The 18492-nt window shown below is 45.6% G+C and overlaps 1 protein-coding gene across 3 annotated transcripts in view; it reads left to right on the top strand.

Moving 5' to 3' along the window:
- The window catches only part of NEK5 (NIMA related kinase 5), a 1893692-nt gene that overhangs the window by 952890 nt on the left and 922310 nt on the right, over window positions 1-18492 (top strand). The gene's annotated exons all lie outside the window — the stretch shown is intronic.

Below are 18492 nucleotides of genomic sequence, written 5' to 3'. Positions count from 1 at the left end.
ATCAATGCTAATTTCATCACAATAGTTTTCTCCCACAATATATTTGTTTATCTTTTTCCCATTTTATTTTATTTTTTTCCTTAGGTGTGTGTTTCTATTGAACTGGTGGTATTCATTAATTTAGTGGCGCATTTATAACGCTTGTAGCAAAAGCTCTTTACAAAGGTTACATGACCTTGGCAGTCGAGTGAGTGAAATGTACATTATTATCCAGAACAGAAAGGAAAGGTTATCCAAAAGTACATTATACAGAACTCCCCAAAAGAGAATGGAAATTACAAGATAAAGTAGAATTCAGTCATCGTGAAATAGTTCTTTTCAACAACGGCATTTTAGAGAAAGTCTTACCTCCAATTAATCCTCACTTAACTAGCAGGAGGGGGATGGGACATGTAGGTGAAACAAAATCTCAATATAATGAGAATAAAGAATAAAAACATCTGCAAAGTCACAAAAAAGATGCAGCCAGTCAGTGGCATGTAAAAATGTTGCACTTAGGTGACATAATCCTCACCAACCGTGGGGAAGAATATGGATTCCAGAAACTGCAGGCAGATATAAGCCACAGGAAAAAACTGGTGATGTTGAAGGCAGCCAATGCTCTGGCGTTCCATGAGTGCCACACATCTCAAACCCCGCAGTAAAGAGAAAGTGCTATTCTGCCACGGGGAATGCAAGTGCAGGCTGTTGGAACAGAGTCGCCAGTGAGAAAGTGGTCTCTAGAAAGAAGGCATGTCAAAAAGTCATGTAACGATGCCCATGATTCCCAGCAATCTGGACAGATGACAAAGCCTGCAAGAAACTACATCTCAAGGTTCAATGCTGCAAGAGGAAGCACAATCGCATTACAAGCCTGCTGTCGCTCAGCGGGGACCACGATCACACAGGAATATACCAACCTGTCCTTATTCCAATAGCATTTCCTTCTCAAGTCAATCCAATAGTTGTCAAGAATGATTGTTTCGAAAACCCATGTATGCCATGGAAGACAAGTATGTTCCTGTTTCTTTCACAGATCAGGCCATACCCATAAATGTATGCTTAGTGACACATACTGATAGTCCAAGTCCCCGGAAATCAGATATAATACTATTGTATGCCCTATAAATCAGTGGAAAATTGCAGTTTGCTAGGTATTGAATCCATTGTGTGTAATCTGTAATATTGGAATTCTCATTTTTTCAAAAATATTTTTAGAAGTCAATGGGCCTCATTATGACTGAGGCGGTAGCCGTGCCGGTAATGTCATGAAATTACCGGCACCCGCCATTGGGGATCTACCAGGGCATTCCAGCCCCAGGGGACTCGGTAATTCCCCTTTGACGGGTGCCGGTAATAATTACTCCCCATTCCCATTTGAGCCCCATACGGGTGTATTCGTGAATGGTGCTGGTGCATCTGACATGGTCTACTCGCGGGTGCCGGTATGCCCGCCAGGTCAGACCTGTCGGATTGGAAGGCACCCGCGAGCCGAACTCGTAATTTGCCGGTCTGGTAACAACAGTACCGGCAAGCTTAACGATACCGTTGCTACTGGTCCGGCAAGCTTGTAATGAGGCCCAATGACTCACCTCAGCTTTAAAATGGAAAGGGCAGTTAATTTAACATGTGACAATTTGGTTCATTTATATTGTATTTTATTTGCATTTTGGTGCACCACTGCCCAAACCCAGATACTTCCGGAACACCTCACAAGGTTCAAATGTTTAAGAGGTGGGTGGTGAAATAGAAGTTATTCATTTTTTTCAAGACAGAATAGCAGAATTAGGTTGTACAGGCAATGGCAGGTGAGTTGGTGTGACTGGATTAGGTGTGGGAAAAGAGTTATGTTTTGAGGCATTTTTGTAAGGTGGTGATATAGGGTGTGGTGTGGATGTGAAGTGGTCGGGTGTTCCAAGCTCTTGGTGCCCACTGGGTCAATGCTTGTTTTTGTGTGCTTGCAGAGTTGGGCATGCAGGACATTTTGGCTAGCTTGTTAGGTGTCTGTGTGATGATGGGTTTCCGTTTGTTGTGAAGGTATGGTGAGGTTTTGAGGTGGATGGTTTTGTATACAATGCAGGGTCATATCAACAGAATTCTTTGGAGTACGGGAGCCAATGGACATGGCCGAGAATTCTGGTGATATATGAGTTTTTGCGTATGTGTAGGGTAGGTCTTGCTGCTGCATTCTGTATGGTCTTGTGGGGTTGACAGACAATGCTGACTCGGAAATGTGGGATATGTTTATGATCAGGCAATAGACAGATTATTCCTTGTCAGGGTTTCTTCACCCCCGCAGGCTTTCCATATCCCCCCTGCTTGCCTCTTCTCGAGTTGGGTGGTCTCTTCAATCTTCTTCCTCTAATAGGCCCACCAATGTCCCCCTTCTTCTCCTGGGTTCTGCTTCTTCTGTCAATACAGAAAGGAGTAAACCCTGTTACCTCATGTCCTTTTATAGGAGTTCCTTTCTCTGTTATCCAATCCCCTCTCTTGTTGTAGGGAGGTTCGTCTGTCCCTTTAAATTGTGTAGCCCACCCCCACCTTTCATGGCCACCATCCTGTCCTCCCATATCGATGCCGCTATGCCTCCACGTACCTCAGGGCTCCCCTCCTTCTCCAGTCCCGTGGCTGTACCCACACCAACACCAGCGTCATTTCCTCACCACACTGCCTGGTTTGTGACATCCTCATTGTTCCGATGGCACCTCGCGACCACCACCTCTCCACGAGTGACAGCAACTGCAGAGATAGTATGGTGAAAACCCTGGGCCTGACACCTCCCTGGCCCCCAGGTAAGGACCGCTGCCCCGCAGTGCTATTTGTGGCAGAAGGAAACGCCCGAAATGGCGCAGAGGAGAGCCGGGGTTGACATTTAGGTAAGCATCAAGGACCCCTGGGGTTACAACCTCCCAGGCCTGCAAAGGGGGTAAGAATGCTGTTGGGGGTCCAGTGAGGAGAGTGTTTCTGTAGTCCTGCTTGGACAGAACGGTGCAGCAGTAGTCAGGGGGAAGGATGTGTCTTTCCTTGCAGAGGAGGTGTAGTTGTAGGTTGCATGTTTACTGACAGCGGTTAGCTGGTGTGGCAAGGAAAGGAGGGGTTCAATGGTGAAGCATAGAGATTTGAAAGGTGTGTTGAAGAATATCATTGGGCTGTCTGTAGTGAGTTCTTTGATCCAAGGGGCAAGGTTGGGTTTTTGTCTGGGGGGAAGGTATTCTCTTTTAGTAGGGTTGAGGTTGAGGAAGTGGGTGTCCATTCATGTGCTGATGGTGGAGAGATAGCGTTTGAGGGTCTAGAGGTGTAAGGAGATGTTATTTGGACTCTATATTTGTGTGTTGTCTGCATATTGGCAGAAATGGATGCCGCAATAATGTCACTTCTCAATAGCGTGCATTCTAGAGACGGTGTCCTCTAGTACATGTATGGTCTATGGTTTAGGTATGGTACAGCAAGTTTTTGGTTACTTCATGGCCCTCTGGTAAACCACTATTACATTTAGATATACATGGATTGCCTTGTATCGAATTTGGTCTATTTTTACGAGGTTAGCGACGCAGTTCACCCCTGGTTTTTCTCTCCTTTGTTTAAATGTTACAGTATCACTGGTCCAGCGTAAACTCTCTAACCTATGGTAATATTTCATTGTTTTGGTTTGAATTGAAGAATTGGAGATACTTTAGAAATAATATGTTGATTATCACTTTTTCAACGACTTTAACAATTCTTTAGCTTGACACAACATGCGGTTTTGTCCATAGCTATATTTGTCTGCGTGACAAGTATGTTTTTAAATTGGCCTATTTTGAGTTTAGGAGTGAGCTTGAATGCATAGAGTGGTAACACACTATACCAGACACTTTTTAGTTTTTGCATTATTTTCAGATGTGTTCCATCATGATTGACTTTGTTGTCTAAAATGCATTGGCCAAGATCAACCTCCTCATGAAACGTTGAAGTGGATGGACTCCCAATAAAGACATTCTTTTTATCACAAGAGAGGAATAACATTGTATTACAGATGAACATAGGATTAATTTGAAGTAGTTTATGACTACAAGGGTGCAACCAGCACTGTCAGAGTTTCCCATAGTTGTTTATGTATAGGATATCTTTACATTGTGCTGGGTAGATCTGGTTTGCACCAAATAACACAATTATCAAGTAAATATTGGCAGATGACCCTACCGGAGATACGATTCTGCTACAACCAGCATTGAAAAGACTGTTTCTCAGAAATGTAATCTGGACTTCCCCTTGGGAGCAATATAGCCACCCCCAGTTAGTGAAATTAGGCATAGAGATATGGAGGAGGACCTGCAGGAACATGGAACTGGGAGACCTAATATTGCCACAGACAACCTTGGCTGCGCTAATGGCAGATGTGCACAGAGGTAGAACGAGAATAAGGGTTCATTGGGAGGCCAGTGGGATCGTGACGCTAGGAGATTTGAGGGGCGAAAACAGGTTGCTGAATTTTTCAGAACTGAGAGGCCAGGAATATACATGCAGGGCAGTTCCTGCTACACAGCACTATGGTATGTACAATAAAAGGTGGGTGGCCAGTCGTAACAGAGGAGACAATAGAGTGTGAAGGCATGGAAACACTCATAAATATTTCTGAGCGGGGACGCACCATTTCCGGAATTTATGGGGTATTGATTAATCGCACCTTGTGAGCTCAACTGAAATGCAAGGGAAGGTGGGAGGAAGAATTGGGGCGAACATTTGAGGACAAAGAATGGCAGAGTATAGTCCAATATCACAAAAAGATTTCTAGAAACGCTAGGCTACCACTAATCCAAGTCTATATCACGCAAAGGGCATATCTAACACCGGCTGCAATAGCAAAACTAAAAGGTGCGAGTAAGCAGGCATGTCCCAAATGCAAAGAAGAGAAGGCAGGATTGATGCATATGTTTTGGGAATGTTGGGTGATGTAGGGCTTTTGGAAGAGGGTGGCAAGTAAAGTAGCTCAAGGGGGTATTAATCTGGATATCCAATCCCCGGAAGCTTGCATGCTGGGCCTGTTTAAGAAAGCATGAAGCAGAAGTCTCCGGTAAAAATTCAAAACCTGATTTACATATTAGCCAAGTGTAGCATAGCCATGCATTGGAAAGCTACCAAGGAGCCCAGCATAGACAGATGGTGGGAAGATCTGAGCAAATGGACAGTGGCAGAAACAGGAGTGTGGGAAAAGGCGCAGGGGGAACAGAAATGGCAACAGACATCCTCCAATGGATTGCCTTGACAGTGACATTGTTTAATCAAAATGAGAGTGATGGAACAACCCAAGACACGCTAGATGGGACCGGGGAAAGTGTGACATAATGATAATAGAGGCAGGACAATATACAGGCAGTTGAAGGGGGGCAGGGGTTGGGGAGTTAATAGGGGAATATTATGTAGTAGATTTGAAATACATGATTAATGCCATTATTGTTTGAAGTTGTTGTTACTGTTGTACGGAAATACTAATAAAAACAATTAAAAAAAAGAAAATTATTAAGTAAATATTTGGTATCATTATTTGAGGTGGTGCCCACTTAACAAGCCATAACAAGCATTCTTGGGGTACCCCATTTTTCACTGGAGTGGGTTTGGATTTATAAGGGCACATGGAAGCAAAGTGTATCCTGTCAGTGAGGAGTGAGGTGAACCAGTCCAGTCGAGAACAGTGCCTGTGAGTTTCAGCCCGAGTTATAGGATGTTAAGGAGAATGGTTTGGTCAATGATGTCGAAGGCTGAAGAGAGGTCCATGAGTACGAGTTGGGCTCTGTGTCCTTTTCCAGTTCATGTCGTGGGTGAAGCTCATTGAGGATGTGGCCTGCTGTGGTCTTGATTCTGTGGCTTGATCAAAAGCCAGATTGGAAAAGGTTGAGAAGGGTGTTTTTGGTGAAATATTGTTGGGGTTGTCTTGTGACAAAGCAATCCTTGATTCCGGCAAAGTGTGACAAGATAGTGATGGGGTGGTAGTTTTCAGGGAGTGTGGAGTCAAGGGATGGTTTTTGAGAAAGCGGAGGTTTATCAATTTTTGAGTGCGGAGGGGATTTTGCTATGTGGGAGATGGGAGTTGATGATGATGACCCAGTGTGAGCCAGGGCGGTGATGCAGTTTGCTATGGCTTGAGGTGGGCATGCCTCAGCCAGAACGTGTGCTGGATTTGCCTTTGCTATGGGGGCGCCTGAGTTAAATGGGGGGGTATGGCCACCATGCATCGGAAGTTGTGTGAATAGGGTGTGGAAGTGGACAGACGAGGGGAGGGCTTGTCTGATTTTGTGCTTTGTAGAGACAACGTAGCCCATGAACGAGTTGCATATAGAGGTGGATGGGGTTGTGGAAGGTGTGGATGGTGGTTTGGAGAGTGACCTGTTGATATTGTAAGTTTCTGCATGTGATTAGTGGGGGTTGGGAGTTCTTTGAGGTAGTAGGCTGCTTTGGTGTTGTGTATGACCATCCTGTATTTCTTGTGGCAGTGTTTGGGAGGTGTCCTGGTGGCGGGGCATAGGTTCTTTTGCCAGCTTTGTAAGGTGCCTGGCTTCCTGATTGATAGCAGAGACTGGAGCAGAGACGTGTTGATCCATGGTTTATGGTGATGGTTGTGGGTTTATTTATTATGAAGGCGGCTATTTTGTCCAGTGCCTGGGTGCTGATGGTGTTGTAATTGTTAAGGACTGTGAAGGGATGTGTGTGAGGGGAGGAGGGGTATTGTATGTGTAGTGCTAAGGCTGTGTCTGTAATCCATTTATTTTGACTGGGGGCTCGAGGGGATGTGTGGTAGGCGGGGGGATGCGAGATAGAGTGAGCATGAGGGTGATCACAAAGTGATCAGCGATGATACCAGATGCAATTCTGCACAGAGATGTGATTTCTGCTAGACATTAGAATGTCAACAGTGTTGCCAGTGATGTATTTGGGGTAGTTTATGTGTTGGGTGAGGTTATAAGTCAGATCAACCAATATAAAATTTTGGAATTGTGTGTTTGTGGTGATAAATAAGATAGATGAATGTGTGTGTGTGACAGAGTGGAACATCTGAGAGAGAGGGCTTCAAATGATATGTATGGTGGGTGTTGGGAGGTTCCAAGTGCGAGTCATTCTTTGAAACTGATGGCATGGCCACCACCTACTTTGTGTAGGCGCTCTCTCTGGTGGATGAGGTACTGTGGGGGGAGCATGTTTGGGATGATTGGTATGTGGTGGGTTTTTAGCCATTGCTCTATGAGAAGAGCATGAAGTTTGCATGCTGTTGTAGGCTTATGATAGCTTTTACATTGCATTGGTGACTTTTTGTTAGTTTTTAGTATTTCAAGGCACGCAAATGTATATAGTCTGTCAAACTGAATACTTTGTTGTGGCTAAAGCATTGATTTAAATTTGGTGTAAGCAAAAGCATCTTGAGGGCAAAGCACAAAGCAACCTTGTTCTCAGATCAAAGTCGTCTGACTTAGAACTATTTTTTGCATGATTTTATATGCACTACTTAATATTGACACGTGCATTCAGTAGCTTTTTTTTAAAAAAAAAGGTTGAATATCCTTTCTTGAGATTGGGTTCAGAATCATAAGGAATATACCCTATTCTGTATAATTGTTTTTTATATTTTAATACTATTAATGATTTAAGGGCTGGATTCAAGTGCATCTATATATTACATAATATAGATTGTGCTTTACATGATAAGTAATGGGAAATAATACAGAATTATTGGTGTAATGGTAAGCCAGACATCTAGCACGTTCAAACATTGTTATTTTACATCAAACATAGAAATAAAGCTTCAGCAGATACAAAAAAACAATGTTCATTCAATCCATGTGACCTTGGGTCTGAAATAGAAAACCACCACCTCCCAGTATGTCTCGTCAGGCATGGTGGGACGCTTAAATAAGAAATATCAACCCTTATAGGAGAGCCATGCCTGCAGGTAGCAAACATTTCTTATTTAAAATGTTCTAAAGCCAGAAATATTTGTTTATAGAAAAGTAGCAGAAGTACCCGTTCTCCGAACGAAGACAGACATAACACTGATCTTGTAGGACAGACATAACACTGATCTTGTAGGTCGCTGTTCTGATTTACTTATCATTTGATGTGCTTTGCACCCTGAAGTAGACTGCACTGAGAATGAGCGTGTGTGGCTGGCTGACATACCCCAGAGCAAACGTTGGGGGAGTCGAGAGTTGGTGTGCTGTTACATACTGGGGCCTTCCCTGCTCTCTCCCCACCTGTCCCCTCACCCTGGCGTGATGCAGTTCGTTGCAGTGCATTGTGGTTTACATATCTTGGAAACCGTGCATCCTAGGACCTGGACCTTGAATTTTGTTCCTCGTGTCGGGACCGGTCCTTCTACGACCACATTGATGTTTCGCTTATTTCGGGCAACCATCTCATATGTGAAGGTGCTGAAATACAGATAAAAGGGAGGGGTGTCTCAGCAGGGACTTAACAGGTAACTATGCAACATCTGGTGCAGATTGGTGAAACGGTGTGGAAAAGTAGAACAAACAACGCTTTGCCACAAATCCCACCAGAAACAAACACATTTTCACTTACATATATATATATATAGAGAGAGAGAGAGAGATATATATAGATGCAAAGTGTAGTGATCCACAAAGTTGAGAACACTCTGATATAGTAAAGCTACTCTTAAAGGCAACTGGAAACCCTTGTATCTTCAACAGAGGTAAAAGATTAGCCTAATGGTGATTCAGCAGCAATATGCTTACATCACAAAACACACTAGTACAGCGTGCAGCAGTTATTTACGCCTGTGCTCAACCTCTTTTAGTAACATGCATAATTTTGCAGTGGTGCCATTGGTAGTATCATTTATGACTCAGCTCCACACGTTCTTGTTTGTTATATGGAAGTAGCAAGTAACCACTGGGGTGGGAGGATCTTTGCAAAAGATCACATCAATGATCCACGTTATCATACTTTTCAACTGTCTACTCTTATTGCACTCCAAACCTGATGGTACATGTTAGGGACGTTTTTCCACAGCCCTATTATTCGTGGGAGAACAGAGTGTCCTCCAAGTTAGATCAAAGCTCTTCCATTAGGTATTATAGCAGATCATTAAGGCTTTCATCTTAGGCTGGGATGAGCTGATACCAAAGTACAATTAATTGCATACACAATAAAATACACAAGACATAATATACTTTATACAAAATATATATATAATATTTATTAAGTATTGCATTAGGATGAAAAGACAGTCAGGTTATTACTAGTAAACACATACTAACAAAGTATATAGGAACACCATAGTAATGTGCATAATTTGATACCCACTTTCTTCACACAACACAATATGGTAGACTAACCTTGTCAGGGAAGTAATATGTTTATGTAATAGTCAACAGCAAGGCAAAAGGGTTATGTCCCAGTTCATCGCTAGAAACTGATAGAAACGATGTAACCACAAGCAGTTACTGTACTATCCTTGCTTCCTATGTCATATAGTGAACCACAGTGATTTAGTATACTAACATCTATAATCACTAGGACAGTTACAATCCTAGAAACTGCTGAGCCCTAAGGGGTCCAAGGAAAAGTGCCAAAGTAAAGGTAAGGATCATCTTTTTATTTTTTTATTTTAAACATTTTTTTATTGGATTGGCAGTGTAAAGTCTCAGAGATGTGGCATTTCAACATTAGCATACAGTGTATTTGACACCGGTAATAAACATGAATCATACAACTGCAGTGCAATAGACCATCGGCATAGTATGGATATCCGGGACCTTTAGCTAGCTGCCCTCTATCACCAGACAAGCAGGTGGCGACAGTAAGTAGAGCAGTGACCCCATCCCACAGGTGTCAATTAAGGCTGGGTGGGTGCAGGAGGTCTGTTCAACAAGTAGATTTTAAAATAGGCCCAATTGCCCCAGGGTTTAGTCGACACAGGCAACGTGAATATATACAGCTCTTTAGTATCATTTGCCCATGTAACATCAGTGAGCCAACTGTCGGTCGATGGTAGTATTCTATGGGTCCAGGTTTTGAGTATACAGCGCTTTGCCAGAAGGCAAGATAGGTTATTAGATCTACGCTGGAGGAGGGGTAGGTCAGTAAGTTGGCCAAATAGGGATAGCTGAAGAGTAGGCTCTAGTACAGTCCCCACTATTGCTAAGAGTGTGTCACATACTCTCTTCCAGAAGGAGTGCAATGTAGGGCAAGACCATAGTATATGTATGTAGTCGACCGCTGCAGCGTTGCTTATAGAGAAACAACCACTACTATTTGCATCTATATGCATCATTCTCACAGGTGTGTAATGTAGCCTATACAGTACCTTGAATTGCAAGTTGCAAAATTGGAAGTTGAGTGAACTAGCGCCTGCTAGCGCACAAATAGCATGCCAGCTATAGTCTGTAATGTCAATTCCCAGATCAACTCCCCATTTATAGCGCAAAGGACTCGTGGTAGTTGGTGTGGCATCCTGGAGTAGAGTGTACAGTGTGAAAACTATGTGACCGTTTCCCTGCAAGTGAATAATGTAGGTGAGCAGATGGTCCTCTGCTGGCTCTTTGTGCAGTTAGGCCACTTTGCTCAGACTGCTGTATGCATTCTGTAGTAGTGTAGTCTAAATAGTGTTAAACAAGGGCATGGGAGTCCCTCTACTGAGAACGAACTTGGGTCAAATACCCTGTTCTATGGGATTTCTCCCACTCAGGAGGGCCTACAACCACGTTGTGGCTCACTGCACCCCTCACAGAGGAGAAATACCATTTGCATATCAGTCTGGTCCCATCCACAAGGGTAGTCCAGCACCGAAATGCGAGGCAACTCTCCTCTGAAATACCCATTTGCAAATCAGTTTGGTCCCACCCACAAGGGCAGCCCTTGTGGGTGGGACCATCTCCTCTGTGAAGGGTTTAGTGAGCTAAAACATGGTTTTAGACCCTCTTGATTGGAAGAAATTCTATAAAACAGGGTATTTGACCCATGTTCGTTCTCAGTAGAGGGGCTCCCACACTCCTTTTCAATGTTGTAAACTTGGGGGTTTACCCTAAGTAACTAAGGGTAATCCAGACGAGGACCCCTTGCTCACTGTGCGTTAGGGAGACTCAGCTTCACCTCACTGAGGAGGCCCAACAAGGCTGAAACACGTGTCTGGGGTTGATGAGGATACTCTTGTTCAGAGTAGAATTGCCTAGCATTTCGGTGCTGAACTACCCTTGTGGGTGGGACAAAGACTGATATGTAAATGGATATTTCTCCTCTGTGAAGGGTGCATTGAGCTAAAACTTGGTTGTAGACCCTCTTGAGTGGAACAAATTCTATAGAACAGGGTATTTGACCCATGTTCGTTCCCAGCAAAGGGCTCCCACAATCCTTTTCAATAGTCTAAATAGTGGCTTTAGAGTGCAAGCGTGGGCTAGCACTGATCGTGTTATGAAGACCCCATTTATGTACAAATCCTCCAACACATTGGACTGTTCACCCTGCTAACTAGCCTGTGACTGTGTAGCCCAGTCTATGGTAGGCGGGATAACGGGCAAGTGCCACATCGGTAGGTGCTTGCTGTATGGGGCAGCGAAGCAAGTCAGCTGGTATATTATCCACCAAGCTAGTAGTGTAATCTGGAGTGAGTCGAATTTACATGGGTCCGTATTCTTGTGTGATAGGAGGAGGGTACAGATGTTGTGTGCGCCCACCGACATACGCTTGATTTTCTCGTGAGGAGGTGTGTGAGTGTGCCAGATTCAATATGATGCATAGTGTGCTTGAGCTGCAACGGTGGTCAGTCATAATATCGAAAAAAAATGTTGAAAGATTTATTTTGGCGTTTCGCGAGTAAATAAAAGGTAAAAACAAAAACGTAGTGAAAAAGAAATTCGATTATTTTTTTTTCCGACATTATTTTTTCGAAAAAATGACTTTCAACATTTTTGTATTCGATATTATCACTATGAACCAGCTGCAACACAGTGCAACTCGAGATCTGGAGCCTTAAAACCCCCATCTGCGTATGGCTTGGTAAAATAAATCCTTTTCTTCCTCACAGTGCCGGAATGCCAAAGGAACTGAGATAGTGGCACTCATTACGAGTTCGGCGGTAGCCATGCCGCTATTGGCGGCATGGCTGCCGCCGAAATCGCGTCCGTATCCGGGTCCTCGGAATGAGGACTTACCGGGCCATTCCGAGTTCGGATGGCCCGGTAATTCCTCCCTCCAAGGACCCGGACACGGTCCTTCCCCATTCCCATAGGGCTGAATAGGAATGGGAGAGGGAGCATTACAAGACGGCCCGTTGTTTGCTCCCTCTTCCCCTCGCGGGACCTGGTTTTCCCAGGCGTGCTTACCGTGTCCCGCGAGGGGACCTCGTAATGTGGCGGAACGGGTTGAACGGCGCCGGCACCTTTTACGGCGCCGTTTAACCCGTTCCGCCAGGGTCGTAATGAGGCCCAGTGTGTTATGTAGGGGGCGAAAGTATCCGTGGTGGTCATGACGTCCCTGAGTGGGAATATTTTGGATTTGGATTGGTTGATCAGGGGTCCTGAATAAGAGCTGTACTGGACAATCTCTTTGAACACAGGGTTTAAATTGCTCAGCTGATCCCTAATGTACAAAAACACATTGTCGGCATACAGAGATGTTTCTCTGCAATGTGCAGCCCCCTGTGTGAGTGCCCCGTTCTGATCAAGTCCACTAAAGGCTCCATGACCAAGGCGAAAAGCAACAGAGACAAGGGACAACCCTACCTCGTGCCTTTCGCAAGATCTATGGCTTTGGACAGCTGTCCATTAGTGCACACCCTAGCACTGGGGAGGGTGTATAGCAATTGGACTCCTTGGGTAAACTAAGGTCCAAAGCTGCACTTCCGCAATACCGTGAAGAGAAAGTGCCAAGACACCATGTCGAATGCCTTTTCCGCGTCCAGCTACACCGTCATGGCACGAGCAGAGGGGTCAATCTATGCCATGACATTAAACAGGTGGCAGGTGTTCAAGGCCGTGGAGTGGCCGGGGATAAAGCCTGCCTGGTCGTGATGTATCATGTGCCTCATATAGGGTGAAAGACGACTAGCAAGGACTTTCGCATACATTTTAATGTCTATTAATGAGTGAGAGGGGTGGTATGAGCCACACTCCTCAGGAGGTTGATCAGGCTTAAGCAATAATACGATGGTAGCTTACTGCACTGTGGGTGGAATTCTGAAGCTAAAATAGCTTTCACCCAAATTGAATGCAGGTCAGGTGCTAGTAGGTATTTTAAAATTCCGCTCCAAGACCATCCGCCCCAGGTGCTTTGCCAGTGGGTAGGTCATTAATGGCCTTTAAGGATATCATCAATGGTGAACAGAAGTTTCCAGTAAGTCTCTTGTGGCATCCGATAGCATGATTGGCAAGCTATTAAAGAGCTCCTCCATCTCAGGCACCATTTTATGGTCTTTTGCCTGGTATAAGTTGGAGTAGGAATCATAGAACACATCATTTATGCCCGCTAGGTCATGGATCAAGTCCCCTCTATGATTATGTATCAATGATATAGATACGCCATTCACTTCAGTTCTCAGAATCTGGGCCAGATGCATACCCGGGCGGTCCCCCTCGCCATAGAGACGGCCTGCTACAGGTCTTGCAAAGTACTTGATTTCTCTGTCTGCATGTACACGGAAACAATCCAGTGGCAGTTTGATATCGCTCAGTGTGGCACTGGACAGACTGCTTGCATAGAACATCGCCAGTGATTGGAGCTCAGTTTCAGCTGCCACAATATCTTTACGGATGGCTTGCAGCAACCCCAATTCAGTAGACATAGCAATGCCTCCGATATAGGCTTTGAATGCTTGCCAAAGCGTGCTCATGGAAGCAACACCCCTTGATTTTGGTCTGAATACGTGCAGGGAAGAATATATATTGCTTTAACTTTGCATAAAATTGGGGGGGGCAGACACAGGTCAATTCTGGATGAAATATAATGTATGGATGAGTAGTACATTTAGGCACGAGACGTAGGGTGCAGTTCCCCACCAATAAACCAGTCCTAGCGTGTGTAAGCACAGCCTTAGTCGTGGTCCTGCCAGTGGTGGTGGTATGGTCAAGTGTGAGATCAAGAATGGTGTCCATGTCCCCGCCCCATATAAACGCGATCTGAGTGTATGAATGGCAAACTCCGTCAAGTTGTCAAAGACCGGGTTGTCAATGTTAGGACCATAAGAGTTTACAAGCAACAATTCTCTGTGCAGAAGTACCCCATGTACAACCACTTAGTAGCACTGAGGGTCCACATGTGTGCCATTATGTGTGAACTGTAGAGACTGGTGGATAATGGTCATGACTCCCCTAGCCTGTGTCGAGTAAGACATGTTATATCTGTGATTACCTCAAGACTTGGCAAACTCAGCATTGACAGATGACATTGCATGTGTTTCCTGTAGGAACATAATGTTGGTCTTGTGCCTATTGACATACACTAAGAGTTTCATAGCCTTCACCAGGTTGCCCAGGCCCCTCACGTTCCAGCTCCAAAGCTTCACCTCAAGGTGTGTCATTGCGTAACATAACAGTACAGTGCACATTGTGTAAACAAGCGATGAATGGTCCATCACGTTGAAATCAAAGAGAATTGTCAAGAAAGAAATCAGCCAAGCAGTTTGAATATACCCACCTTCTCCTTCTCCTTCTCCCTGCTCCACCCTTACTGCCAACCCAAGCATTGCAGTATCACCCATAATATTTCAACCAAAACACGAGAACAACTAAAACATCCCCCCTCACTACCCAATCCCTGATAATGTAGACCCCAACTCACAACATCCCAACAGATCAGCAACCTTGCTGAGGGGGGAAGACCGCCTTAGAGCAGTAGTCCAGAGAACCTTGAGACACCATTAGATAGCATTATATTGAAATCTAATACACCCTGTTGCGGTTGAAGTTACAAAAATGAGTTGAAGATGGCATTGTTTTTCAATTCACTAGTGCATTAGTACAGAAAGCATGCGAGGAAGGCACTGCATCTGCCCGATGGTACAAATCAAGAAGGAGATTGACAATGGGAGTCCGGGGTCATCATGTTGGTTTCAATGAAAGAGACCGCTTCATCAGGATTTGTGAAAAATAATGTTTTGTTGTGCAATTCACACTTTAGTTTCGCCAGTAAAAGCATGGAATACTGTACTCCCAGGTCACGAAGCAGCTTCTTGACCCCTAGGAACATCTTCTGTTTTTGTTGTATAGCAATGAAAGTCCTGATAGATGTGGACTTTTCTGGAACCCAAGCTAAGGTCACCCTTCTCCCTCGCTGCCCGCAAGATTGAATCTCTGTCTCTATAGTTTAGGAGCAGAGCTATGATGGGCTAAGGGGCAGCACTGGGTTTCGTCTGTGGAGCAAGTGACCTGTGTGCCTGCTCCACCATGAAGTTAGGAGACAGCGAAGGGTTACACAGCATCGACAAGATTTCCTCGACAAACGTTTCCATGTAGCCTTTAGGGAGATCTTCAGGATCTCTGCTCGCCCCTGGCAGCACACTTCACCACAAAAACCCAAGACATCCTCTCCTCCCTTCCCTCACACCACTTCACATACCAGCACTGGTGCCTCCCTTGCCCCTCCCCCCACTTCCATTTTCCTCTCTCTCTCCTGTCACACCCGATGAGGTCACCAGACAAGTCTGGTCTATGAAGGTCTCATCCAAGCAAGTGGACCAGTGTCCTTCAAAAACCATCAAGGACCACATTGACTCCCTCGCACCAGCCTTGGCCGACCTTTGCAACCTCTACTTTTCCACTGGAGATTTCCCAACTGCTCTCAAGCACTCCCTTGTGCACCCTCTTCTCAAGAAACCTTCTGCTGACCCCTCCATTCTTTCAAACTATCGCCCAATCTCTATCACTCCTTTCCTGGGCAAACTCTTGGAGAAGCTGGCTATCTCTCAGCTAAACCTCCACACAGAAGCAATCAGTTGTTTCCATGACCATCAGTCTAGCTTTAGAACATCCAGAGGCACGGAAACTGGTCTTCTGAACACCTGTGAAGACCTGCTCTCAAATCTTGACCCTAACACTGCCTCTGTCCTCATTCTCCTTGATCTCTCCTCCGCCTTTGACACACTTTGCAACTCATCCAGAACAGAACTGCATGACTTATCCTTGGCCTCAAGCCCGGGGACCGCATTTCTCTGGCACTGAAATTCCTCCACTGGCTCCTCGTGGCTGCAAGGATCAAATTCAAGAGACTCTGCATTGTCCACAAGGCTTTCTGGGGTCTGGGACCTACTTACCTTCAACTTTGCCTTCCTAAATACTGTCCCTCCCGAGTCCTCCGCTCATCTACCTCCAACCTTCTGCGAGCGAGCAGGTTCTCCAAGCAGAGATTTGGAGGGTGATCCCTTTCCTCAGCAGACGCCTCCCGCTGGAACAGCCTCCCTACCACCCTCCGTCTTGGAACCTGATATTCTTAAGTTCCGGAAACTCCTCAATACCTTCCTCTTCTCCTCTTCCTTCTCTCTCACCCTGCTAACCTAGCTCTCTGCTCTTCCCTCTCTCCCTCCTTCCATACAGCTCACTGACTGGCCGCCTGGTGTACCACAGAGTCTCACAAGTCCTAGGCATCCCTGCCAGTCCTACTGCACTTGCCTCAGGGCCCTGCACCCCACCCACTCACTGCACTTGAAATAACTGCTGAGAGCTTCTCTCCGCACTTCCCCAGTCTCTACTGACTGGGTGCACTTGGTCCCCTGCCCCTCCCTCGTCCTGCCTGCACTTGCACTACAGCTCTGCCTGTAGATCTTTCTGTCCTTCCTTGTCTCACCCCTTAATGTGCACTTGAAAAAAACGCAGAATCGCCGTCCGGCCTATTTGTTGTATCCATATCCACTTAATCTGCCTGTGCAGACCGTTATTGCTTCAGAAATTCAAGGGCTCTGAGCGACTTGTTTTTTTTTCCCGTGCTCCCACCCTCCTTGAGCACTTTGAAACACTTGCCTGGGTATAGGCACTTTATAAATAAACAATACAATACAAGGAATTCCAGTAATGCAAATGTTATTACGGCTTGATCGGCACTCTAGGTCGTTGCATTTCTTCACACTTGTTTTCTGATGGTAGAGAGTTCCAACCAGCGAGCAGAGAACTGATCCGTCACACCCCCCACACACATCTCAGCCTCCTCAATCCTCTTGTCAGCTTTCTCCATTTTAGTGTTTAGGGAAGTTATATTAGCTGTGATATCATCCAATTTGCCCTTAACTGCAGTAAATCCTTCCTGAATGCATGCATTTTTTGCAATTCCGTTCTGTCATCCAGACGGAGCGGCAGGTCCTCGGCCACTACACTGTTCAATTTGTTGGGTGTTTTAAATGCTGTTCCAGGCTCGTCCTTCTCCCCCACGACACTTCAGACACTCTGACACCAATAATACACAGGAGACCTGAAGTAGAGAGAAATGGGCTGTAATGCAAGACACTCTAGTGCATTGGAGGGCTGCTTACTGCTCTGCCCCCACCCCCTCCAGGCCTGATTCATCCTTATATACAAACGGAGTGGCTGAATCTATTCTCCACCCATAAAACAGTATGTATAATGCATGTATAATAACAAACAGGTGAAGGAAGCCTGCAGTTGCAAAATGCACTGTCATTGTCATATCTGTGAGGTAGCCGCTGGCCACTGGGATTTAATCCAGCAATGTCGTCAGATGTGTACTTGTCAGGAGCAGCTCATGAACTGGCCCAGGCAGTAGCCCGAGGCATCACACATTCAACAGATCTGCAACCTCTCTAGGACCGGGTGTTCAGCTGCAGGCCAGTCTCATCGCAGATACGCCTCAAAGAAACCAAAAGAAAATGCAGTATCAGAGTTGCTAACAGATGCAGTTTTTGCAAAATTGTCTATGTTATTGTTTCTTGTTTGCCCCTTTAGTCATCACGCTGTGGTGAGAAAATGGGCCTCTAAAGGGGCTCCAGCTGTGATATTGCCGCTCAAGAGCACATCGTCGCCACACACATATTGAGGTAGAAGCTGGACTGATCACAACCCACAGCTGAGCGACCAAGTTCACAGTTAGGGGGCTTTATAGAGATCACTGTGATCCACGATGGCGCTGTGGGGAAGGCATTGGTCAAAAGCCCCTCACCTCATCAGGATCTGCGATGTAGCAGAGGATGTGCCCCGTAGCCAGAGAGGTAATGTAGAGCAGGCTAGTTCCAGAAAGCGTCATGTATTCAGGGTGGGTGGCACTACGGCGAGGATCGTCACCTGGACCTCCCACCTGGTGCCACAGGCTGGTATCAGTCAGCGTTAGCCCAACGCATGTCAGCCACAGAGAAAAAAGGACGCTATGGGGCTATGGTGGGGCAGGATACGCCGACTGGGTGAGGACTACACTAGGGTTTCCAAGCTACACGGAACGTGAGGCCTCCCAGCACCGAAGGGGAGGCTAGCACTTGGCCATTTCCTTCAGTCAGAGCTGCCAGAGGACCATTCTGGGTTCCCCTCCGGAGATAGGGGTGCCGCTCCACTGTCCCCCCCCGACTACCAGGCACTCGAGCGGCCCTTC

The sequence above is a fragment of the Ambystoma mexicanum genome, chromosome 7q, assembly GCF_040938575.1.
Source record: "Ambystoma mexicanum isolate Mex_15411 chromosome 7q, UKY_AmexF1_1, whole genome shotgun sequence".
Classification (NCBI taxonomy): Eukaryota; Metazoa; Chordata; class Amphibia; order Caudata; family Ambystomatidae; genus Ambystoma; species Ambystoma mexicanum.
Note: the sequence above shows the minus strand (reverse complement) of the source record. Positions and strands in the feature narration are given on the sequence as shown.